This window comes from Nerophis ophidion, linkage group LG17, assembly GCF_033978795.1.
Source record: "Nerophis ophidion isolate RoL-2023_Sa linkage group LG17, RoL_Noph_v1.0, whole genome shotgun sequence".
Taxonomy (NCBI): domain Eukaryota; kingdom Metazoa; phylum Chordata; class Actinopteri; order Syngnathiformes; family Syngnathidae; genus Nerophis; species Nerophis ophidion.
Window position 1 is genome coordinate 43482519 of NC_084627.1, and position 27500 is coordinate 43510018.

A 27500-nucleotide genomic window follows, 5' to 3' on the forward strand; every position below is an offset into this window, starting at 1 on the left:
ATAAAACATTCTCATGCATTTTAATCCAACCATTTGTTTTCTACCGCACCTGTTCAAGATGTCGCATTAATGGTAAGAAGTATTATATGTATTATTGGTTAACTTTTAGAATAACAATGTTGTTAAAAAGCATAAGAGACTTATTTAACTCTACAAATGTTGGTCATACTTAAAAATGCACAAATTTTGTTGTATTCAGTGTTGAAAAATGTTATATGGCTCTTACGGAAATACATTTTGAAACATTTGGCTTTCATGGCTCTCTCAGCCAAAAACGTTCCCGACCCCTGATATAGCAAGTGACGAACCAAGGACGAACTGAGGTAGATTGCAGGCTTAAATACTAAAGTAACAATTGCCATCCGGTGTGTGTCAAACGGCATGGCAGGTGGAACAAATGAGGAACCATGGTAACAAAAACAGGAAGTGCACATACAAACTTAGCACCGAAAGAGTACAAACAATCCAAAAAAAACAAAAAGGACTTAAAAAACAGACAAAAGATGTGATCCGGGAAGTGTATCGCAACAGAAGGAACTCTCACTATGTCTTAGTTAGTTCTCAGAACATCAGCGATGGATTGGTTTCTGGAAAAAAAACAAAAAAAAGTGAAGGTTTGCCAAGTAAAATTCCAATTATTATTAGAATAATGCCAGAATCCTAAAGTTTTCTTATCAAATTGTGACTTTTTTGGAGTAAATTTATGACACTTTTTATAAAATTGCCAAAGTTCTAAGCTTTTCTTGTAAAATTGCCACTGTTATTGGGTAAAATTCCAACTTTAATCAGAATATTGCACAGATGTTCAAGTTTTTCTTGTAACATTTCGACTTGCGTCGCGTAAAATGACGACTTTTATTATAATGCTGGCAAAATTCCAAGTTTTTCTCTTTAAATTGTGTCAAATAGGTGAGGCTATTTAAAAAAAAATAAAAAATAAAAAATACTGACAGAGTATTTCCTTGAGTTGCCGCAAAATAATTAGCGCACGCTTAGTATTACCGCTTGGTCAAACTCGTGACTGTCATCATTTTCAAAATGGAGCAGGCTGATTTCAATACCGGTAACTTGAAATCGTATAAAGGGAAGAAGTTTAAGATCTATTCAGTAGGATTCAAGGTTACATCACACTCAAATTTTTACTGCATGCCTTTGGTAAGTGCCGGAGTGAGAAGACGTTTTAACATAATTAGCCCATGCTTACTTTTACCGCATGCCTTTGGTAAGCGCAGGAGTGAGAAGAGGTTTTAAATTAATTAGCACCCCCGCGGCAATTCAAGGAAATACGGTAGACTGCATATGAAGGGACTCATACATAGCTGACAAAAAATACGTTGTGCTAAAATTAATAATTAATGTTTCTTTACCAAACTGTTGATAAAATTAAAGCGCAAATAAAAATACAGCTTCACACCTTTAGTTATATTTTTTTGCACTTGAGAAACTTCTCTATGACCTCAGCTCCAGACTTCTTCTGTTTGTTTGATATTGTCTTGACTGCCACAAGTGGTGGAAAAGTGTACTGTACCACTGTGGCCCATAGCTGAGGAACAAATATTTTTTGGTGGGCCCCCCAGGGGACGCTGGCGGCCCGACAACGAGCCCCGGTCCTATGGTTAAGAAACACTCCAGTTCAGTATCTGCACACTTGAAGCTGAAAGCGTCTGGTCTCATGTTTAGCTGTTTTTGCCTCAGGGCCTACAAAGCCTTTTATCTTGTCACCCTAATGCATGCGTGTGTGTGTGTGTGTGTGTGTGTGTGTGTGTGCGTGTGTGTGTGTGTGTGTGTGAGAGACAGCAGGATAGGGAGATGGGATGATCAATACTGAGACGTCAGGAGGTCTGCCTCACCCAGAGAGAGAAGGAATAGGACACCCAACAGTGAGTGGAAGAGAGAGGGAGAAAGCAATGGCGTGGAGAAAACAAGTCAGGAGGAAGAAGAGGGGAGATAGGCAGGAAGTAAAGGGAAGAGTGTGTGTGTGTTCGTGTATTTCTATCCTCCTTGAGACATCAACAAGGAAAAGTAGCTTCCAAATGAGAAGTTAGGACATAAATCATGGTCCCAATAAGGAAAACCATTGCATCTAATAGAGAAACCAAATACTAGAGTCTGTGAACATTGCTCCAAAGTCAGGATTTGTAATATTGATTTAACGTGCATACAAATGTTGCACGTTGATTTAAAGTGCATAAAACAAGACGCCAGCTAAAGAAGGACTTCCCAATTCAACGCCGAAAAAAAAACCCGCCAGGTGAACGGCTGATTTTAAGCGCCATATGTGGTCCGGGACTCGTTTGCCTTAAGCACATTACACCATTGTGTCCGTTACCCACCTGCTCCCAGTGCCATCCACACTGGTTTAAATGTAACTTAGATATTGGGTTTCGCTATGTAAAAGCACTTTTAATCACTAGAGAAAAGCGCTATATAAATAAAATTCACTTCACTTCATTACAAAAAACAAAACAAAAAAATAGAGATCTCATTTGCACCCATTATGGTGAAATGTATCAATGTAAGGGTGGTCCCAAAAAGGAGGGATTTTTCAAACTGACTGTGTGTCACTTTTAAAAGTGCTCCCCCTCTGGTCAACATATGAAATGACAAGTGTGTGTACAACTTAGAAGAGCTCCTGTGGCCAACATATGTAATAAGTGCGTGTAAAAATTAGAAGTACTCCTCCTCTGGTCAACATATCAAAAAAACAAGTCTGTGTACAACTTAGAAGTGGTCCTCCCCTCACAACATATGTAATAACAAGTGTGTTTAACAATTTGAAGTACTCCTCCTCTGGTCAACATATGAAATAACAAGTGTGTGTACAATTTAGAATAGCTCCTCCTCTGGCCAACATATGTAATAAGTGTGTGTAAAAATTAGAAGTACTCCTCCTCTGGTCAACATATCAAAAAAAACAAGTTTGTGTACAACTTAGAAGTGGTCCTCCTCTCACAACATATGTAATAACAAGTGTGTTTAACAATTTGAAGTACTCCTCCTCTGGTCAACATATGAAATAACAAGTGTGTGTACAATTTAGAAATGCTCCTCCTCTCCCAACATATGTAATAACAAGTGTGTTCAACAATTTGAAGTACTCCTCCTCTGGTCAACATATGAAATAACAGGTGTGTGTACAATTTAGAAGAGCTCCTCCTGTGGCCAACATATGTAATAAGTGTGTGTAAAAATTAGAAGTACTCCTCCTCTGGTCAACATATCAAAAAAACAAGTTTGTGTACAACTTAGAAGTGGTCCTCCCCTCACAACATATGTAATAACAAGTGTGTTTAACAATTTGAAGTACTCCTCCTCTGGACAACATATAAAAAAACAAGTGTGTGTACAATTTAGAAATGCTCCTCCTCTCCCAACATATGTAATAACAAGTGTGTTCACCAATTTGAAGTGCTCCCCTCTGGTCAACATATGAAATGACAAGTGTGTGTACAACTTAGAAGAGCTCATCTGGCCAACATATGTAATAAGTGTGTGTAAAAATTAGAAGTACCCCTCCTCTGGTCAACATATAAAAAAACAAGCGTGTGTACAATTTAGAAGTGCTCCTCCTCTCCCAACATATGTAATAACAAGTGTGTTTAACAATTTGAAGTACTGCTCCTCTGGTCAACATATGAAATAACAAGTGTGTGTATGAATTAGAAGTGCTTGCCCTCTGGTCAACAAATGTAATAACGAGTGTGTGTAAGAAATTGAAATGCGCCCCTTTTGGCGAAAAATGTATAATAAAAACATATATGTATATAGAGACATACTGTAATAACTTGAAGTAAATAATGAAGATTAAAAAACAATTACACACACACAAAAAATATTAACTAAAAGCAATGTTTTTCTCCCAAAGTGTTGACTTTTTTCTTTTAAAATTGGGAATAATTTCTCATATTCTTTCTGTCTGTAATATTGCAAAATTTTCTCGTAAAATAACTACTTTTTATGTAAAGTTATTACTTTGTAATGCAAAATGTTCACATTTGTCATATAAAATTCTGACTCTTATCACAATATTGCCAATTTTTTTTGTTGTCCTTGTAAAACGGTAACATTTTTTGAGTAAAATTATGACCTTTTGTCGTAATTTTGCCAAGTAAAATTCCGATTATTATTAGAATAATGCCAGAATTCTAAAGTTTTCTTATAAAATTGTGACTTTTGTCGAGTAAAATTACGACCCTTTTCATAAAATTGCCAAAGTGTTACACTTTTCTAGTAAAATTGCGACTGTTATTGAGTAAAATCCTAACTTTTATCATGATATTGAACATGTTCAGTTTTTCTTGCAACAGTTTGACTTGCGTTGCGTAAAATGACGACTTTTATTATAACGCTGCCAAAATTAAAAGTTTTTCTTGTGAAATTGTGATATTTTTCTTATGAAAATCCAACTAATTTTTCACAAAAAGCTTTTTTATATTTACATAGTTTGTATATATTATTAATGTGGTAAATGCAAATCTTTATATATCCAGAAAGGGTGGTCCTAAAGAGGTAGGCAATTTTCGGAGGTCCCAAAAAGGTAAGAAATACAATAATATGTGTGTGTGTGTGTGTGTGTGTGTGTGTGTGTGTGTGTGTGTGTGTGTGAGTGTGTGTGTGTGTGTGTGTGTGTGTGTGTGTGTAGTGTAAAAGTATGGAGGAAGCTAGAGGAAGGAATAGATGAGAGGAATGATGCAAGAGCAAGTTGACGAGGTAAAGTGGACATAAGGAGAAAAATGATTATTTCAATGAACAACTACAGAATTATGCTGATTTCCAGTTGTGTCATTTTCTACAGAACAAGGCTGCAGCTATCGATTATTTCAGTAATTGACTAATCTGTTGATTCGTTTGTTGACACTATGCTGGGGTTGTGAATCTGACAACAAATCGCGATTCGGTTTGATTACAATTCATAATAACTCTCCGATTGCATCCATCTTCTTCCGCTTATCCGAGGTCGGGTCGCGGGGGTAGCAGCCTAAGCAGGGAAGCCCAGACTTCCCTCTCCCCTGCCACTTCGTCAAGCTCTTCCCGGGGGATCCCGAGGCGTTCCCAGGCCAGCCGGGAGACATAGTCTTCCCAACGTGTCCTGGGTCTTCCCCGTGGCCTCCTACCGGTTGGGCGTGCCCTAAACACCTCCCTAGGGAGGCGTTCGGGTGGCATCCTGACCAGATGCCCGAACCACCTCATCTGGCTCCTCTCGATGTGGAGGAGCAGCGGCTTTACTTTGAGCTCCTCCCGGATGACAGAGCTTCTCACCCTATCTCTAAGGGAGAGACCCGCCACTAAGCGGATGAAACTCATTTCGGCCGCTTGTACCCGTGATCTTATCCTTTCGGTCATGACCCAAAGCTCATGACCATAGGTGAGGATGGGAACGTAGCTCGACCGGTAAATTGAGAGCTTTGCCTTCCGGCTTAGCTCCTTCTTCACCACAACGGATCGATACAACGTCCGCATTACCGAAGACGCCGCACCGATCCGCCTGTGGATCTCACGATCCACTCTTCCCCCACTCGTGAACAAGACTCCTAGGTACTTGAACTCCTCCACCTAGGGCAAGGTCTCCTACCCAACTTGGAGATGGCACTCCACCCTTTTCCGGGAGAGAACCATGGACTCGGACTTGGAGGTGCTGATTCTCATTCCGGTCGCTTCACACTCGGCTGCGAACCGATCCAGTGAGAGCTGAAGATCCCGGCCAGATGAAGCCATCAGGACCACATCATCTGCAAAAAGCAGAGACCTAATCCCCCGACCACCAAACCGGAACCCCTCAACGCCATAGGTGAGGATGGGAACGTAGATCGACCGGTAAATTGAGAGCTTTAACTTCCGGCTCAGCTCCTTCTTCACCACAATGGATCGGTACAACGTCCGCATTAGTCTGAGTTTCCACCTGACCGTGGTAGAGGAGTTTGTTTGTCCCAATGATCCTAGGAGCTATGTTGTCTGGGGGCTTTAAGCCCCCTGGTATGGTCTCCCAAGGCAAACCGGTCCTAGGTGAGGGACCAGACAAAGAGCAGCTCGAAGACCTCTATGAAAAGTAAAAACAAAGGACCCTGATTTCCCTCGCCCGGACGCGGGTCACCGGGTCCGGAGTTGGGGGCACGATGGCGAGCGCCTGTACCCATGGGGCCCGGCCGGGCACTGCCCGAAGAGGCAACGTGGGTCCCCCCTCCAATGGGCTCACCACCCATAGCAGGGGCCATAGAGCTGGGCGGCAGGCGAAGGCAGGGCTCTTGGCGGTCCCATCCTCGGCTACATAAGCAAGCTCTTGGGACGTGGAACGTCACCTCACTTTCCGATTCTAGATTCAAAAAGGTTTTCGCAATTTATTTGGTATAAAAATGATATCTTTGTGAGTGGACTAGGAAACATTGCCCCTTGTGCAGGGGTAGGGAACCTATGGCTCTAGAGCCAGATGTGGCTCTTTTGACGACTGCATCTGGCTCTCAGATAAATCTGAGCTGACACTGCTTAACACAATAAGTAATGACTAATTCCACTTGTAATCAAAGTGTTAAAAATAATGTTCAAAATATTAAACATGCTCATGCATTTGAATCCATCCATCCTTTTTCTACCGCACTTTATTTATTATTATTTTTTTTTTTAGGGCTTGCCCTCCTGGGGGTTTTTCAGACCACCAAGCACCGACATGAAAGCCTGTTTCAGGGTTACGATATTTTTATTTTTATTTTTCTATAAGTCTCTCAGTTGCTTTCCAGCAATTGTCTTTTTCTCTTTCGTTCTCGCTCACACTCTGGCTCCAGCTCCAACCCCGTCTCTCCTCCTGGCTGCTGCTTATAACAGAGCGACAGGTGATTAGATAACAAGGCCCAGGTGGATTGTCTACGCACCTGTCGCTGATTTCGAGGCCGGTCCTGGCACACCCCGCTTCGCTGCAGGCCCGCAGGCTACGCCCCCTCCACGGTTAGCTTCAGAATATCAATTTTATTACAAAGTATAAAAGACCTATTATACTCAAGTAATGTTGGTCTTACTTAAAAATGCATGCGTTTAGGTGTGTTCAGTGTTGAAAAAAAAAAATGATATGGCTCTCACCGAAATACATTTTAAAATATTGGGATTCTTGGCTCTCTTTGCCAAAAAGGTTCCCGACCCCTGCCCTAGTGGGTCGGTGAAAGATTTCCCACAATGCATCAACCCTGGTGCAGGACTTCAAAGGCAGCATCAACCAAGAATCCTTTGTTTTAAAATGGGACCGTGAGATTAAAAACCAAAGATCTGTTTTTTGAAATGGACATCTGAACATGTCCACTCCAACTCCTCTAAGGATGTCACATGTTTTTAGAACCTTTCAGAACCAGAAGTGCTCAGACCTTCATCTGGTGCTGAGGGACAATACATACATACCTTCCTCAGAAAAAGAAGAAAAAAAACATAAGAACGGGATTATTTAATGTATTTATAACATTCGTTTTGATGCATAATTCAGGAAACATAAACATCAAATGAAAAAAGAAGTGAAACTTTATCCTTGAAGATCTAAAAGCTTCGCCTTGACACCCGTAATGAATATTTAAGCCCTGATGACCTTAGCCTGCATGTCAGTAAATCATTTATCATTCTCCTCCCACATCTCTATTTTTATACCTTTTGTCATTTTTTCATCTTCCACTCTTTTTTTTTTTTTTTTATATACCCCCTTTTGACATCTTTTTCTTCCAACTGCTGTCATCTTAGATCGTACAAATCTTTAATCATGGAGTGATGAGCCAGTTAGTGCGTGGCTGCAAACCGGAGCACTGAAAGAAAGAAGGATGAAAAAAAAAGTGAATCAAATCATATTTTTATTACTGTGACTATCATCAAGAGTACTTTTCTCTTCAACTTTCTCCAATCTAACACATTTTCTTTGGGTTGTTTACATTGGGTGTTTTAATGTACTCTACAGAGGTGGGTAGAGTAGCCAGAAATTGTACTCAAGTAAGAGTACAGTTACTTTAGAGATGTATTACTCAAGTAAAAGTAAGGAGTAGTCACCCAAATATTTACTCGAGTAAAAGTAAAAAGTATGTTGTGAAAAAACTACTCAAGTACTGAGTAACTGATGAGTAACCTGATTACGGCAACAAATAATGCACAAAAACATAAAAATAGCAATGAGCAAATTCAGAGCCAGGAATATCTCTTAAGCAACTAAAACAATATTATATATTAAATAATAGTACATTAAAATAAAATTAAAAAAAATGGCACATTGAGCCACTATAACTTAACAGCACCATAGCCTCAATAGGCATGTATATACATATATATATATATATATATATATATATATATATATACTGTATATATACATTAATATATACAGTATATCATTTTTATTTATTTATTTTGCCGTTTTTGTTCACATGTTGAAGGTGTTTTAATGAATATACATGCATGTTTAACATATAGATTCCTATCTTTCATGAAGACAAGAATATAAGTTGGTGTATTACCTGATTCTGATGACTTGCATTGATTGGAATCAGACGTTCACGTTTTCAAATGGAGGAGAAAAAAAAGTTCCTCTTTTCTGTCTAATACCACATGAAAGTCGTTGGTTTTGGGCATCTTATCTGTCCAGCTTCCATATTCGTTTTTATCCACTTTACAAGAAATACATTGGCGGCAAACATAGTAGCTTGCTAGCTTGTTTGCGCTGGCTTTCGGAGACTCTTATTTTGTTAGCGCAGGCGCGATGGAGCGGCGTTTTTATTGTGAAGACAGGAACTGTGCGATCAGCCTTTAGGCTTTTGACGGGAAGTACGGTTGAAATAAAAAGTGTCTTTTTTCCTTTACACTTTTGATTGATTGATTGAAACTTTTATTAGTAGATTGCACAGTACAGTACATATTCCGTACAATTGACCACTAAATGGTAACACCCCAATAAGTTTTTTAACTTGTTTAAGTCGGGTCATGTGACCGCCTGGCTCTGTTTGATTGGTCCAACGTCACACGTGACTGCATGTGATTGGTGAAAAGCAGGCATGCATACATCCTACTTTGAAAAACCAAAACAAACATTAATAGATCGATATAAAAAAGTAGCGAGTAGCGAGCTGAATGTAGATAAATGGAACGGAGTAGAAGTAGCGTTTCTTCTCTATAAATATACTCAAGTAAAAGTATGTTGCATAAAAACTACTCGTAGAAGTATAATTTATCCCAAAAGTTACTGGAGTAAATGTAACGGAGTAAATGTAGCGCGTTACTACCCACCTCTGGTACTCTATACCTACTCAATACAATAAAATATGAACATGTCAATCGTGAGTTCCATTATACTTCATTGTTTACCTAATGAGATGCTTTTGTCATGATCCCCTTCTCGGATCATGACATATTCTGGTTTTGTTCTGTTTTGTATCACATCCTTGTAATATTTGACTCCTTAGTTCCTGGTGGCACTTCCTGTTTTATTTCCGTTGTCATAGTAACCCATGTGTGTCACCTGCCTTTTGTTCTTCACATGCACCTGCTTTTTGATTATCCCTTCTATTTAAGCCTGCCCTTGTTTTTCATTCGGTCTGGGATTCTTATTTGCTGTTTGATGCAACAGGTGACGACGCTATTCCCGCATTGTGGTAAAGACTTTTGTGTACTTTAGCTTCCATGCTATTCTGTTGCTTGTCCCTAGCTCACATGCTAGCGCTTTCTGTTCGTTTTGTCTTTCGTGCCTTTGTGCAAGTATTTTCTGTTCCTAGTCCGTTTTTATAGTTAAATAAATCATCATTCTTACCTTCAAGCTGTGGCCATCTAAAACTGCATCCACGAGAGAACAAAAACCACAACACGATGCCAGCAAAGTGTCACAGCCTTAATTGCGTAGCGTTTTTTCAATAAATTAACAACATAAGTCATCGCCGACTCGTAATGTTTTATCTGGTTTGTTTAACAGGATTAAGAGACGTTTATTCCACCGAATGCTTCTTGAGTATTTATTTTTCTCAAAGAACTGCAATTGAAAGATACATGGCTTAAATACGCATATTTAGTTTTATGGTGAGAGAGTTTATTTACAACTAGAAGAAGGAATTGCATGTGAACGCTCCGATGCTGAAATTGAACGTAAGAATGAGTGAATGTAAGAATAGTTTGAATGTTGGAATAGTTTAAATGGTGAAGAGCTGACGCTGAAATGAAATGTTATTGGAATGTAAGATGAATGTTGAAATGGTGTGAAAATTGAAATTGTCTCAATGTTGAAAATGGTTTTAATGTTGAAGAGTTTGAATTTCCAGGAAAACAGGAATTTGGTTTGGAACTTGGGAAGATGTTAGTTTGAATGTCCGGATTGAGTGGAATGTGTTAATGTCGGAATGGTTTAAATACGATGAAAAATGTTGGAAAAATGTTTTATTCATTTCTATTGGAACTTCCTGAAAATTTTGGAATTTCAGAAAAGCGGGATTTTTGGAAAATGATTTGGAGCATGAATGTGTCACGCCTATGGATCATGTTTTGTTTTGTTTTTGTCATGTTCGGTTTTGTTTTTTGTACACTTGTTTCCGGCTTTGGCACTTCCTTGTTTTCTTTGTTTCCATAGCAACTCATTAGTTTTGGCTGTCATGTCACGCACCTGTTCAATCACCCTGCTATTTAAGCCATTCTGTTTCCGCTCTTCGTCCTGGCAACTTTACCGACCTACTTACCTCCGTATTCCTCAACACCTTCATGCCAAGCCATGCTATATCTGTCATGCTGTTGGTTTTGTTATGTCACAGTTGTTCAGTTTGGTTTATGTATATAGTCATGCCATTGTGCTGTTTTGGTTTTGATTAGTCAAGTTTGTTCTCCGCCATTGTGCGCGCCTTTTTTTTTTTTTTTTTGCCTTTTTTTGAGTTATAGTGTTAAATAAATCAAAATGTACTTACATTCACTGGCTCGTGCAAATCATCCTTTGCGTTGGAAAAAAAAAATCCCATAGTCCAAGTTGTGAGAGAATGTCTTGAATGAGCTGAATCGGTTGGTGTTACAATTGTTTAAATCGGGCAAAAAATGTTGAAGTAGTACAAACGTTTGTAAATGGTGTTAGGGAATTTCGGGAAAATCTGGAATTTTTAGGAATTTGAAAGAAGGGTAGTTTGAATTTCCAGAATGGTGGCATGTGTTGAAGGTGGAATGGTTCGAATGGGTTGAATAATGTGGAAATTGTGGAATTTTGAAAAATGCTCCATTCATTTCAATGGGAATTTCCCAAAATTTTGGACATTTCGGGAAGAACGAGAATTTGTTTGAAAATGGTCTGAATGAGTTGAAATATTTGGTGATAAAATTTTCCAAATCGGTCGAGAAATGTTAAATTGTTAAATTGTATTGAGAAATTGTTATACGGAATTCCTGGAATTTCGGGAAAACCGGAATTTTTTCCTTTTCAAAAAACAATTTTATTTGTTGTCCTGATTAAGAGTAATCATTTGGTGGTGGGACGGTTGAGATGCGTTGAAAAACGTGGGAGAAGTAATCGCCAGAAAGAAAGGTGGAAATAGGGCTTTAGAAAAGCAGGAATTCTGAAAAATATATATTTTTTTTATTTGGAAAAGTGGAAGTTTACATTTCCAGAATGATGGAATATGCTGAAGGTAGAATGGTTTGAATAGGTTGAAAAATATAGAAACGGTGGAAGTCTGTAAAATGGCCAATTAATTTTGAATGGGAAAAATGTCCCGGAAAACCTGGAATACTGGGAAATTTAGGAATTTTTGGGAATTCGTCAAGAAAAAACCCACAATCCTCGAAGAGGCTGAACAGTTTGAAGTTGGAACACTGTGAATCGGGTGAAAAATGTGGAAGATAGAAGGCGCCAAAATCTGTAGAAAAATAACAATAAATAGATTAATTTTGGTGTAGAAAACCATATAGTGTGAATGTTTTGGAGCATTCACACTATAACCACTACACTTTTGAGACAATCTGATGGATTGCAATTATCCAAGCATGTCTAAATGGACCACTATTGAAACCTAAAAACAGTTCTTTGTCACTTTGCATAACTACCAAAAACGGTTGTTTGAACCAATTTGGCATGTAGTGAAAATTAGGATTTAAAACAACTTTTCTGATATAGGGCTCAAAAGGGTGATGTAGTGAGACGCAGACATTTTTAAAAAGTTGTTAAAAAAGACGCTGGCAGCCGGTCATTTAAATGGCTTGTCCAGTCGATGTGCTCAATTTCCCAGATTTTGTTTATGTTTCAAGGTACTAAACTTGTCAGGCTGGCCCCTGACAATTTGTTTGTGTTGTAGTTTTTTTCTGTGTGTGTAGTATTTCCTGTCAGCGCTCTTATTTTGTTGGTTTCCTGTCTTTCACCCTGAGCGCTGTTTCTCCTCAGCTGCGGCTGATTGGCACCTGGCCACACCTGGTGTCAATCAGCCCGATTCCTAATTGAACCTGTTTGTCCTCCAGTCGAGGGCTGGATTATTGTATTGTATTGTCGCTCCTGTCGTGTCGTGTCGTGTCTTGTCATGTCGGGTCGTTGCAGCGTAGCGGTAAGTTATATTTGGTAGCTGTTTACTACAACACAAACAAATTGTCAGGGGCCAGCCTGACAAGTTGGCACCTGGCCACACCTGGTGTCAATCAGCCCACTCCTATTTGAACCTGTTTTGTCCTCCAGTCGAGGGCTGGATTATTGTATTGTATTGTCGCTCCTGTCGTGTCGTGTCGTGTTGGATCGTTGCAGCGTAGCGGTAAGCTATATTTGGTAGCTGTTCATAGCTTACTGTCTTTTGTTCCCTGCTTTCAGTTTTGTTTGTTCATAGCCTAGTTCGTTTTCTTCTAGCTCCCATGCTAGCTCTTTTAGTTTGTTATCCGCCTCGTGCGCGCTTTTTGTAGTATTTTAATTAAATCACGTTTTCCTGTTCAATGCCTGCCTCCTTCTCAGCCCGCTCCTATTTGAACCTGTTTTGTCCTCCAGTCGAGGGCTGGATTATTGTATTGTATTGTCGTTCCTGTGGTGTCGTGTCGTGTTGGGTCGTTGCAGCGTAGCGGTAAGCTATATTTGGTAGCTGTTCATAGCTTACTGTCTTTTTTTCCCTGCTTCCAGTTTTGTTTGTTCATAGCCTAGTTCGTTATCTTCCGGCTCCCATGTTAGCTCTTTTAGTTTGTTATCCGCCTCGTGCGCACTTTTTGTTAGTACCTTTCTGTTTGTTCTCTGCATGTTGGGGTTCAACACAAACAAACTGTCAGAGTTCAATGCCTGTCTCCTTCTCAGCCCGCTCCTATTTGAACCTGTTTTGTCCTCCAGTCGAGGGCTGGATTATTATCTGTCAGAGTTTGTTTGTGTCTAACCCCAACATGCAGAGAACAAACAGAAAGGTACTAACAGAAAGCGCGCACAAGGCGGATAACAAACAAAAAGAGCTAGCATGGGAGCTGGAAGATAACAAACTAGGCTATGAACAAACAAAACTGGAAGCAGGGAAAAAAAGACAGTAAGCTATGAAGAGCTAGCAAATATAGCTTACCGCTAAGCTCCAACGATCCAACACGACACGACACGACAGGAGCGACAATACAATACAATAATCCAGCCCTCGACTGGAGGACAAAACAGGTTCAAATAGGAGCGGGCTGATTGACACCAGGTGTGGCCAGGTGCCAATCAGCCGCAGCTGAGGGGAAACAGCGCTCAAGGAGAAAGACAGGAAACCAACAAAATAAGAAACACTACACACACAGGAAAAAACTACAACACAAACAAACTGTCAGGGGCCAGCCTGACAAAACTGTTGGTAGAGCATCCAGTTGGACACTGTACGGTCTGTGTTTTTTTGTAGAGTCCAACATTTTATTGTATTTTTTTTATTCTCTGGGGCAGCACTGTGTTGAACTCAGCGATGTAAAGGAAAACAGTTTTGCCTTCAAACAATGCCTCACGTTCCCTTTTGAGCCCTTTTGTGTTAACATTCTTGGTTTGCACAGCTCGATAGTAGCCTGAAGAACGCACACCGAGTGATTTGTCATCTCTTTTGCGAGTCTATACTCACTGGGAAAAGACTGAATACATGAATAAATGCAACACCCTCACATGCTCCGGCTCGACATAGCAAATTGCTTGATGGTGTTTAGCCTGATGACCACTATTTATAGTCATGGAATAGCAGATTTGGCTGTTAAGAAAACTGTAGTTCCTTGAGTCCTGTTAAAACTTCGCACCATTGCTGGCAAAACAAATGGTTCATTAAGCATGCTAAGCAAACATGAGGCATTTGTTTTCATTTCCTCTACTTGTTGTATACAGAGGTGGGTAGAGCAGCCAAAAACTGTACTCAAGTAAGACTACTTTTACCTTAGAGATGTATTACTCAAGTAAAAGTAAGGAGTAGTCACCCAAATATTTACTTGAGTAAAAGTAAAAAGTATGTTGTGAAAAAACTACTCAAGTACTGAGTAACTGATGAGTAACCTGATTACGGCAACAAATAATGCACAAAAACATAAAAATAGCAATGAGCAAATTCAGAGCCTGGAATATCTCTTAAGCAACTAAAACAATAATATATATTAAATAATAATACATTAAAATAAAAAAAAGGAAATTGAGCCACAATAACTTAACAGCACCATAGGCTCAGTAAGCATTCATTGATTTATTGACTGAAACTTTTATTAGTAGATTGCACAGTACAGTACATATTCCCTACAATTGACCACTAAATGGTAACACCCAATTAAGCTTTTCAACGTCAATTAATTATTTAATAAATGACCAAGTCGAGGTGATCTACCTCATATATACATACACACATATCATATATATTAATATGTCCAGGGTGTACCCTGCCTTCCGCCCGATTGTAGCTGAGATAGGTGCCAGTTCCCCCCAAAACCTCAAAAGGGAATAAGCGGTAGGAAATGGATGGATATATATATATATATATATATATATATATATATATATACACACAGTATATAATTTATATTTATTTATTTTGCCGTTTTTGTTTACATGTTAAAGGTGTTTTAATGAATATACATGCATGTTTAACACATAGATTCCTATCTTTCATGAAGACAAGAATATAAGTTGGTGTATTACCTGATTCTGATGACTTGCATTGATTGGAATCAGTAGTGCTGAAAACGTCCACGTTTTCAAATGGAGGAGAAAAAAAGTTCTTCCTTTCTGTCTAATACCACATGAAAGTCGTTGGTTTTTGGCATCTTATTTGTCCAGCTTCTATATTCGTTTTTATACACTTTACAAGAAATACATTGGTGGCAAACTCTGTAGTTGTCTAGCTTGTTTGCACTGGCTTTCGGAGACTCCTATTTTGTGCATTGGAGCGGCACTTTTATTGTGAAGACAGGAACTGTGCGATCAGCCTTTAGGCTTTTGACGGGAAGTACGGTTTAAATAAAAAGCGTCTGTTTTCCTTTACACTTTTGATTGATTGATTGAAACTTTTATAAGTAGATCGCACAGTATAGTACATATTCCGTACAATTGACCACTAAATGGTAACACCCCAATAAGTTTTTCAACATCAGTCAATTATTTAATAAATGACCAAGTCGAGGTGATCTACCTCATTTATACATACACACACGTATCATATACATACACACACACATCATATATATTAATATGTCCAGGGTGTACCCCGCCTTCCGCCCGATTGTAGCTGAGATAGGTGCCAGTTCCCCCCGAAACCTCAAAAGGGAATAAGCGGTAGGAAATGGATATATATATATATATATATATATATATATATATATATATATATATATATATACATATATATATATATATATATATATATATATATATATATATATATATATATATATATATATACATGTACACAGTATATAATTTATATTTATTTATTTTGCCGTTTTTGTTTACATGTTAAAGGTGTTTTAATGAATATACATGCATGTTTAACATATAGATTCCTATCTTTCATGAAGACAAGAATATAAGTTGGTGTATTACCTGATTCTGATGACTTGCATTGATTGGAATCAGTAGTGCTGAAAACGTCCACGTTTTTAAATGGAGGAGAAAAAAAGTTCTTCCTTTCTGTTTAATACCACATGAAAGTCGTTGGTTTTTGGCATCTTATCTGCCCAGCTCCCATATTCGTTTCTATACACTTTACAAGAAATACATTGGTGGCAAACTCTGTAGTTTGCTAGCTTGTTTGCGCTGGCTTTCGGAGACTCTTATTTTGTTAGCGCAGGCGCGTTGGAGCGGCACTTTTATTGTGAAGACAGGAACTGTGCGATCAGCCTTTAGGCTTTTGACGGGAAGTACTGTTGAAATAAAAAGTGTCTTTTTTCCTTTACACTTTTGATTGATTGATTGAAACTTTTATTAGTAGATTGCACAGTACATTACATATTCCGAACAATTGACCACTAAATGGTAACACCCCAATAAGTTTTTCTACTTTTATAAGTCGGATTCGACGTGTTACGGTCATGTGACCGCCTGGCTCTGTTTGATTGGTCCAACGTCACCAGTGACTGCATGTGATTGGTGAAACAAAACAAACATTAATAGATCGATTAAAAAAAAAATAGCGAGTAACGAGCTGAATGTACATGAAAGGAGGGGAGTAAAAGTAGCGTTTCTTCTCTATAAATATACTCAAGTAAAAGTAAAAGTATGTTGCATAAAAACTACTCGTAGAAGTACAATTCATCCCAAAAGTTACTCAAGTAGATGTAACGGAGTAAATGTAGCGCGTTACTACCCACCTCTGCTTGTAAATATGAAGTATACTGCAATCAATACAGCTGAGAAGTAGGATTTATCCTACTGGGAGTGTATAAGTATGATCTGAAATAGGGTTGTCCCGATACCAATATTTTTGTACCAGTACCAAAATGTATTTTGATATTTTTTCTACCAAAAATGGCATTAATGGCTATATTTTAACAAAAAAATCTAAGTGTCCATGAAACATACGTTCATTATTGCAATTTAGTCCTTAAAAAAATAGTGAACATACTAAAAAACGTGTCTTTTAGTAGTAAGTAAACAAACAAAGACTCCTAATTAGTCTGCAGTAACATATTGTGTTAATTATACACCTATTATTTTGAACACATTATAAGGGACAAGCTGTAAAAATGGATTATTATTTTCTACCTGTTCATTCACTTATGTTCTGTTTTAACATGTTCTATCTACACGTCTGTTAAAATGTAATAATCACTTATTCTTCTCTTCTTTCGTACTTTACATTAGTTTTGGATGATACCACCATTTAGGTATCGATACGATACCTAAATGGGGATCATAGATTGGTCGTATTCAAAGTCCTCATGTGTACAGGGACGTATTTCCTGAGTCTATAAACATGTGAATTGTAAAAAAAGGAAATAACGTTTTGTGATGATAAAAAAGATTGATATATTCATAGTAGTGTCGACTGGATACACTCTTGTACTTGGTATCATTACAGTGGATGTTTACATTGTGATGCCAGTGAGCTATTGTATCCTCCTACAGTGCGTAGTGAAGAATGTTTCGCTATTCCTCGTCCTGCAATGAGAATGATAGTAGCTAACACACTGCCGACTGCGGATAAATGTTAGCCGCTAGCTAGCTAGCCATGTCTTAAAGCCATCTTCCTGAGGGTTTTTCAGTGTTATAACTTCACCTTTATCTTTACTTTTTACACCAAAATGTGTCCGTTCTCCCTTTTCTGTCTACACTCTGTGTCTGCTTGTAAGTACTCGGTGTGTGCGCGCTGCCGAACATGCTCCTCTGCTCGTAAAACCCGTCTTGACGAGACGACGATGCACCGTCAAGCCCGTTAAACAAATTTATAAATAAATACATTTGGAACTGGTCATTTTCAACCAGAGTACAGTTCCATTTTTTTTTATTCATTTGTATTGCGATTCTATACGAGTACCAACCCTAATCTGATGGTTCGAAAACTCGTAATATTTTTGCTGACATTTTCCAAGATGACTTCTTTACTGGAAGCAGCAGAAGTGGCGTGACTGAGACATCTTCTGCAACATTGCGTGGAAGTGGAGGTTGGTAACTGTGCATAGCCAGATTGGAACGGTGGTCCCCGGAGAGAGAGGGTTTGATCGACACTCCAGTGCTGGAGAGGAGAGTCAAGCTGTTAGCGGAGCCTCAGATCCAGGAGGGAACACTAGGCTAGTTCTAGACCGCTGCCAGAAGACTGGAGGGTGGATGAGAGAGTTTAATGAAGCAGTCTTCATGGGCTTTTTGAACTTGGAAAATACATTTCATCGTGTCCTTCGTGGTGTCTTGTGGTAAGTGTTCTGCCTTCATTAGGTTGGGGCCTTTGTTCTACTGGCTGTTTGATTCCCTATAGGGCAGGGGGCGGCAACCAAAAAACCTTGAAAGAGCCATATTGGACCAAAAATACAAAAAAATAATCTGTCTGGAGCCACAAAAAAATAGTCTTATAATGAAGGCAACACATTATGTAAGTGTCCATATTAGCTATAATAGCCTACTATCAAAATGACCTTGAATGTTGTATATAAGTCTTTTAATGAAGGTAACACTTGATGTAATATTAGCTATAATAGCCTACTATCAAAATGACCTTGAATGTTGTATATAAGTCTTTTAATGAAGACAACACTTGATGTAATATTAGCTACGATAGCCTACTGTCAAAATGACTTTAAAAGTCTTATATAAGTCTTATAATGTAGGCAGCTCATGATGTAAGTGTCTATATTAGCTATAATAGACTACTATCAAAATTACTTTCAATGTCGTTTTTAAGTCTTACAATGATGGCAATGCATGATGTAAGTGTCTATATTAGCTATAATAGCCTACTATCAAAATGACTTTAAAAGTCTTAGAAAAGTCTTATAATAAAGGCAACACATGATGTAAGTGTCTATATTAGCTATAATAACCTACTATCAAAACGACTTTAAATGTTGTATATGAGTTTTTTAATGAAGGCAACACTTGATGTAATATTAGCTATCATAGCCTACTATCAAAATGACTTTAAAAGTCATATATAAGTCTTATAATGTAGGCAGCGCATGATGTAAGTGTCTATATTAGCTATAATAGACTACTATCAAAATTACTTTCAATGTCGTTTTTAAGTCTTATAAAGAAGGAAGCACATGATGTAAGTGTCTATATTAGCTATTATAGCCTACTATCAAAATTACTTTCAATGTCGTTTTTAAGTCTTACAATTAAGGCAACACGTGATGTAAGTGTTTATATTAGCTATAATAGCCTACTATCAAAATGACTTTAAAAGTCTTGTATAAGTCTTATAATGAAGGAAACGCATGATGTGTCTATATTAGCTATTATAGCCTACTATCAAAATGACTTTAAAAGTCTTATATAAGTGTTATAATGAAGGCAACACATGATGTAAGTGTCTTTATTAGCTATAATAGCCTACTATCAAAATTACTTTAAAAGACATATATAAGTGTTATAATGTAGGCAGCGCATGACGTAGGTGTCTATATTAGCTATAAGAGACTACTATCAAATTGACTTTAAAAGTCTTGTATAAGTGTTATAATAAAGGCAATGCATGATGTAGGTGTCTATATTACCTATAATAGCCTACTATCAAAATCACTTTCAATGTCGTTTTTAAGTCTTGTAATGAAGGAAACGCATGATGTAAGTATTAGCAATAATAGTCTACTATCCAAATGACATTAAAAGTCTTATATAAGTCTTATAATGACGACAACACATGATGTAAGTGTCTATATTACCCATAATAGCCTACTATCAACATTACTGTGTCACAGGCTGAAGAAAGTCTTTGCAGACAGAAATGTTGAAATGTAATATTTATTCTGCACATTTTTACAACATTACAAACCATTAGTAAATCAGAAGCTTCTCAGAAGGTGAGACAAATCCTGGAAATGACTGTTTTTTAATGGCCAAATGTATAGATGTGTGTGTCCAAGTTAAAGGAAACGACTGGCAGTCTTCTTCCAATAGATTTATTACAATCGTTGGCAAGCTCGGTAATGTTTGCTGTGGTCTGGAACAACATGGCCCACAAACAACTAACTATCAGAAATGCAGCCAATGTTACATACAGATAATGTGCAATGAAACATGCAAAACTAAATTATATACAAAGAGGATAAAAGTAAAGGATATTAAATGAGCTCAAATATAGCAACAAACGAGGTATAATGATGCAATATGTACATACAGCTAGCCTGAATAGCATGTTAGCATCGATTAGCTTGCAGTGATCAAATATGCCTGATTAGCCCTCCAACAAGTCAATAACGCCAACAAAGTGCACCTTTGTGCATTCACGCACAGCATAAAACATTTGGTGGACAAAATGAGACAGTGGAAGATTTTACATGTAAACAAACTGTTGCGTCACAGTCCTCACTACGGTGAGTTCAAGAACCGCCAAAATTAACAGGACAAAATTATCTTATTTAATAATCTTTTTCCGTTTCCAATAATGTTTTTAAAAATGCTCCAGGGAGCCACTAGAGAGCCACAGGTTGGTGACGACTGGGCTGGAGGCTTTGTACTGTTGGCTGTTTGATACCCTAAAGGATGAGAACCAGAACCTCTCCGGCCATGGTTCTTAGCCAGAAAAGGGTAGCTTGCACCCTCCAGCTTGTCGAAACTTTAAACTTTAGATTCTAAAGGTGTTAAAATAATTCTGTGTAAATTATCACACAACTCTTATGCTTAAAGGCCGTTGCTATAGTTATTATCAATTGTGCTAAAGTTGTACTTTTCTATCCATGCAAAGGGACAACTTGCAATCCAAACATTGCAAGTCGTCTTGTATCAGTGTTTGTGTCCAGAAGCGGCCTGCTGACTGCCAAGGGCGAACATCGAGTGCCGTGACGCAGACAGAGCAGAGACAGGGCAATACCCCGAGTGTCGGTGCATTTGCATTTCATGAATATTCATATATTGTGTCTAACTGGGGCTGTTGAAGATACCACCTTTCTTCAGACGCAGCCTCAGTGATGTAGCCAGGGACCTCCAAAATAAATAGAGGAGCATGTGGGACTGGACCTTACAGCGTGGTAGGAGATTGTAACTGAGCGTGAAGTCCCAAAACGTCTCTCCTCATTGAGCTAAATTTAACTCTGTCTCTGCATGATTCCTTGCTTCTTGTCTGTTTAATAGATGTCATCGGTATTTAAACCTGAGAAAAAGTTCGGAGAAGCTCCTAAAGTAAAGCAATCGCTAGACTGGACTGCCGGGTTAAGTAAGACAGTAAAGTTATGTCTTCACCAGCTTCAGGTATTGGCCGAAAGCGTAAAAACTGCAGATTTTTGCACGGTTTGGCAATTAATGCAGAAGCGTAGTTTTGTTAGTTATTTTTGGACGCAAGTGATTCGCTTTGAGACTAGAGCAGACCACTCCCAGGTGGCGCCGTAGAGCATAATAACACAAGTCTAAGGCCAGGCTTTTGACCCCCGGGTATCATCGGGTGTGTGTGAGGGAAGACAAAGACAAAGTCAGATAGGGCGAGACAGTGTGTGATGGGCATGTCCTCCAGCAGCCATGATGCATTAGAGTAACTTGAACCTTCTCCTCCCTCGTGGCGTACAACCTTGGGACGGACTGAGATGCAGGTTGCAGATATACTCTGATAAACATGGAACTGCACCTTGGTCTGGACGGACCTGATAGTGATGATACTGTGATGTAGTGTTTTAATATCAGTAAATATCCTTGGAATGTTTTAAACGCAAATGCAAAATGATTGCTAAGCTTGGGAAAATAATACATTTTAATGACTTTATTACTGACAAATACTATAATGGTAGCAATATTTTAGACTAAACCAAAATAATGTTCATGACATGTACAGTCGCGGTCAAAAGTTGACATACACTCGTAAAGAACATCATGTCAAGGCTGTCTTGAATCTCCAATCATTTTTACAACTCCTATATTTTTGTGATACAGTAATTGGAGCACACACTTGTTATTCTTGTTTCCAATATCAAATAGTGTAATGTTTTTATTTAAATCTGTCGGTAAACTCACCACGAAAGTGCTAAAACATACCGGTGTAGTGAGTTTACATTGTTCACCCAAGGAACTTTAGGTATTAGAGAGTCCCGGTGGGACGGTTTTCTACAGGACACATTTCGGGTGTTGTTGTTGCACTAGTGAGCCACGAATGAGGAGATGCTGCTCCGTTATCGATGGAAGTAAAGTCTGACTGTCATTAAAACAGTTAGCGCCATATTTTTGGCACTTCTTCCACTGCCGTCCTTGCACGCTACACCGCTACAACAACGGTGACGGGAATAAGACGCTGTTGAAGGTGAGACATCTGCATAAGTCCTGAAAATGTATGCACGTCCACCTTTGTCGTAGTGGATAAGCTTCTCCTTTTTCTCTATCTTCTTATGTGAAGTGAAGTGAAGTGAATTATATTTGTATAGCGCTTTTTCTCTAGTGACTCAAAGCGCTTTACAAAGTGAAACCCAATATCTAATTTTTTACATAGAAACCAGTGTGGGTGGCACTGGGAGCAGATGGGTAAAGTGTCTTGCCCAAGGACACAACGGCAGTGACTAGGTTGGCGGAAGCGGGAATCGAACCTGCAACCCTCAAGTTGCTGGCATGGCCGCTCTACCAACTGAGCTATACCGCCCCATCCTCCACTGTTGCCATTTTTAATATAAAGTAGTTTAAAGTTCTTACTTTTATCCGTCAGTAAACTCGCCATGAAAGCACTATAACATACCGGTGTAGTGAGTATACATTATTCACCCAAGGAACTTTAGTTATTAGAGGGTTCTGGTTGGACGGTTTTCCATGGGACACATTTCGAGTGTTGCTGTTGCACTAGTGAGCCACGGATGAGGAGATGCTGCTCCGTTATTGATTGATGTAAAGTCTGAATGTCATTAAAACAGTTAGCGCCATCGTTTGACACTTCTTCAACTCCCGTCCTTGCACGCTACACCGCTACAAAAAGATGACGGGGAAAAGACGCCGTCGGAGATGAGCCATGTAAATAAGACCGCCCACAAAACGGCGCATCCTGAAGAGACCGTCAGAAAGCGACTTGAAGATGATGTGTAAAACATAATTTATGCAACATTTTGAGCAAAGAACCACGATTACATGTTAGAATAGAATATCATAGAATAGAACAGAAAATACTTTATTGATCCCTGGGGGAAATTCAGCACCACAGGTCGCTCAAAATAAACAGTAATACTAATAATAAATAGTATATAACATATATATAATATATAATATATGAATAGTATAAATATATTCTACATTTAAGTGCAGTCAAGGAACATATGCATTATACAGTCTGATGGCTGTTGGTACGAAGGACCTCCTGTGTCGTTCCGTATTGCTTTTAAGGAGTCTGAGCCTTCCACTGAACATGCTCATTCTCTCCGCAAGGTCCGAGTGTATTGGTTGGGGAGTGTTGTCCATAACGGATAAGAGTTTTGCTAGACTTCTCCTCTCTGACACCACCGCCAGAGAGTCCAGGTCCACTCCCGCCACATTACTGGCCTTCTCTACCAACTAGTCCAGTCTGTTTGTGAGCCTCACTCTTAGCCCCCTGCCCCAGCAATCCAACATTTAAATTTAGAAAAAAAGAATCATAATATGACCCCTTTAATGCACCCTATAGTGCGGTGGTGCGCCTTTTGTATTAAAAGAAGACCTGAATAGACCCGCTTATCAGCAGTGCGCCTTATAGTCTGGAAAATACGGTAAATAGATAAACCAACTTCAAACCTATTGTACGTAAGGAAACGTGCTGTCTTATAATGCCTGTCAATGTTTACCTTTGTACGCACATTGAATCAACTAAAAATCCTGACTTTGGAGCAATGTTCACGGACTTTAGTATTTGGCTTTCTGTTAGATACAATGTTTTTTTCCGTATTGGGACCATAATTTTGGTCCTAACTTGTTCACCGGTCCTCATATTGGAGCTACTTGTCCTTGTTGATGTCTCAAGAAGGGTAGAAACACAGGAACACACACACACGCAATCACACACACACACGTGGTACTGAGAGGGCCTTATTATGTGTGCCAGAGGAAATGCAGACGCAGCAGAGGACAGGCCACCCATTGATCCGAGTATAGACTTCCCCGGCTCTTTCTCTCCCACTGCTGTATCTGTCTGTCCCTTTTAACCCCTTCTACCTTATCTCCACTCCACCTAGCACTCCTTTTCTGTCCGTGTTCTGGTACCCCGGTCCCTCTGCATCCTCCCACTCACCTGTAACATGTCTTGGGTTATGTGAGCCAGCCAAAGAACGGCCGTCCTTCTTCTCCTTTCGCCCCAGAAGGTCTTTTACCATCCCCAGCTTGTGTGGGACCTAAGAGGAGATGAAGGTTGATTGGTAGTCATAGCGCCCTTGAGCAGGACATAGGGCAGGGGGGTGTCACACACCTTTTTTGGCTGCCCTCAAAGGGGCCGCTTGTAAAAGTGAATCTAAATGAGTAGAAACGTATAACAGCCTCGTTATGGGGCACTAATTATGCTTGATTGATTTTTGATTAATGGATAATTTGCATTGATAATGTAAGTTGTGGTGATAAGCAGGAACCGACATAGATGGTTTTCACCACACAAAAAAAACCCTGTACAATTTAAATTATCCATCCATCCATCCATCATCTTCCGCTTATCCGACGTCAGATCGCGGGGGTAGCAGCCTAAGCAGGGAAGCCTAGACTTCCCTCTCTCCAACCACTTCGTCTGGCTCTTCCCGGGGGATCCCGAGGCGTTCCCAGGCCAGCCGGGAGACATAGTCTTCCCAACGTGTCCTGGGTCTTCCCCGTGGCCTCCTACTGGTTGGACGTGCCCTAAACATCTCCCTGGGGGGGCGTTCGGGTGGCATCCTGACCAGATGCCCGAACCACCTCATCTGGCTCCTCTCGGTGTGGAGGAGCAGCGGCTTTACTTTGAGTTCCTCCCGGATGACAGAGCTTCTCACCCTATCTCTAAGGGAGAGCCCCGTCACACGGCGGAGGAAACTCATTTCGGCCGCTTGTACCCGTGATCTTATCCTTTCGGTCATGACCCAAAGCTCATGACCATAGGTGAGGATGGGAACGTAGATCGACCGGTAAATTGAGAGCTTTGCCTTCCGGCTCAGCTCCTTCTTCACCACAACGGATCGGTACAAAGTCCGCATTACTGAAGATGCCGCACCTAGGTACTTGAACTCCTCCACTTAGGGCAGGGTCTCCTACCCAACCCGGAGATGCCACTCCACCCATTTCTGGGCGAGAACCATGGACTCGGACTTTGAGGTGGTGACTCTCATTCCAGTCGCTTCACACTCGGCTGCGAACCGATCCAGTGAGAGCTGAAGATCCCGGTCAGATGAAGCCATCAGGACCACATCATCTGCAAAAAGCAGAGACCTAATCCTGCAGCCACCAAACCGGATCCCCTCAACTCCTTGACTGCACCTAGAAATTCTATCTATAAAAGTTATGAACAGAATTTGCGACAAAGGGCAGCCTTGGCGGAGTCCAACCCTCACTGGAAATGTGTTCGACTTACTGCCGGCAATGCGGACCAAGCTCTGGCACTGATCGTACAGGGAGCGGACCGCCACAATAAGACAGTCCGATACCCCATACTCTCTGAGCACTCCCCACAGGACTTCCCGAGGGACACGGTCGAATGCCTTCTCCAAGTCCACAAAGCACATGTAGACTGGTTGGGCAAACTCCCATGCACCCTCAAGAACCCTGCCGAGAGTATAGAGCTGGTCCACAGTTCCACGACCAGGACGAAAACCACACTGTTCCTCCTGAATCCGAGGTTGGACTATCCGGCGTAGCCTCCTCTCCGGTACACCTGAATAAACCTTACCGGGAAGGCTGAGGAGTGTGATCCCACGATAGTTGGAACACACCCTTCTTAAAGAAGAATCTAAATTATTTGTCCAAATTTGAAATGAATATTTCCAGCCTTTTACAGGTCACATACAGTCATGGTCAAAAGTTTACAAAATTTCAAAGGACATCATGTCACGGCTGTCTTGAGTTTCCAATCATTTCTACAACTCTTAATTTTTTATGATTTTAGCACATACTTGTCGGTCACAAAAAAACATTCATGAATTTTGCTTATTTTTTTAATTTATGATGGCTCTACTGAAAATGTGAGCGATCAAAACTATACATACAGCAATGTTAATATTCGCTTACATGTCCCTTGGCAAGTTTCACTGCAATAAGGCGCTTTTGGTAGCCATCCACAAACTTCTGCTTACATTTTTCACCACAAAATTGTTGCAGTTCAGCTAAATGTGTTGCTTTTCTGACATGGACTTGTTTCTTCAGCATTGTCCACATGTTTAAGTCAGGACTTTGGGAAGGCCGCTCTAAAACCTTCATTCTAGCCTGATTCCTTTACCACTTTTGAGGTGTGTTTGAGGTCATAATCCTGTTGGAACACCCAATTGCGCCCAAGACCCAACCTCCAGGCTGATGATTTTAGCTTGTCCTGAAGAATTTGGAGGTAAAGCACCAGTTCCATAGGCGGAAAAACAGGGCTGGATTATAATAGTACCACCACCATGTTTGACGGTAGGGATAGTGTTCCTGTGATTAAAGGTATTACCTTTCGCTGTCGCCGTGTCTCCTAGGTCAGAAGCGTTCCAAAGTACGTTTGCAGCCCGCAGCTCATTTTTTAAAGGCTCGTTGCAAAAATACTATCCAAAAAAAAGACATCAAAAAGAGCAAACGGGTGAAATGTAACGAGAAGAAGTTGCCCTGTTGACTATAATAACACAAAGCTGCTTTTTTAAACTGTCATATATAACTGTCAGCTATACCGAGGCGGTATAGCTCGGTTGGTAGAGTGGCCGTGCCAGCAACTTGAGGGTTCCAGAGTTCCAGGTTCGATCCCCGCTTCTGCCACCCCAGCCATTGCCGTTGTGTCCTTGGGCAAGACACTTTACCCACCTGCTCCCAGTGCCACCCACACTGGTTTACATATAACTTAAAAATTGGGTTGCACTATGTAAAGCGCTTTGAGTCACGAGAGAAAAAGCGCTATATAAATATAATTTATTTCACCTTTTCTCTTTCAAACATATTGCTGGGTATTGTGGCCAAACAGCTCCATTTGTGTTTCATCTGACATCACATGGACAAAGATAAGACCTTCTGGAGGAAAGTTCTATGCTCCAATCTCTCTATCACAAAAACATAAGAGTTGGAGAAATGATTGGAAACTTAAGAAAGCCATGACATTATGTTCTTTACAAGTGTATGTAAACTTTTGACCACAACTGTACATCATGTGGCAGGCCGTTTAAAATGATATACCAGACCCCATGAAAGGATATGGTGGACCACCCTAAATGAAGTGCCAGACCACTTAAAATGACGTACCAGTGAAGTAGTAAGCCAAATTAAATCAATCAATCAATTTGTATAGCCCTAATTTATGAGTGTCTCAAAGGGCTGCACAAGCCACAACGGCATCCTCGGCTCAGATCCCACATCAGGGCAGGAAGACAGG

General features: G+C 39.8%; 1 protein-coding gene across 2 annotated transcripts in view; it reads left to right on the plus strand.

Moving 5' to 3' along the window:
• cntfr (ciliary neurotrophic factor receptor) overlaps positions 1–27500 on the plus strand; it is a 723314-nt gene that overhangs the window by 165829 nt on the left and 529985 nt on the right. The window lies entirely within an intron of this gene.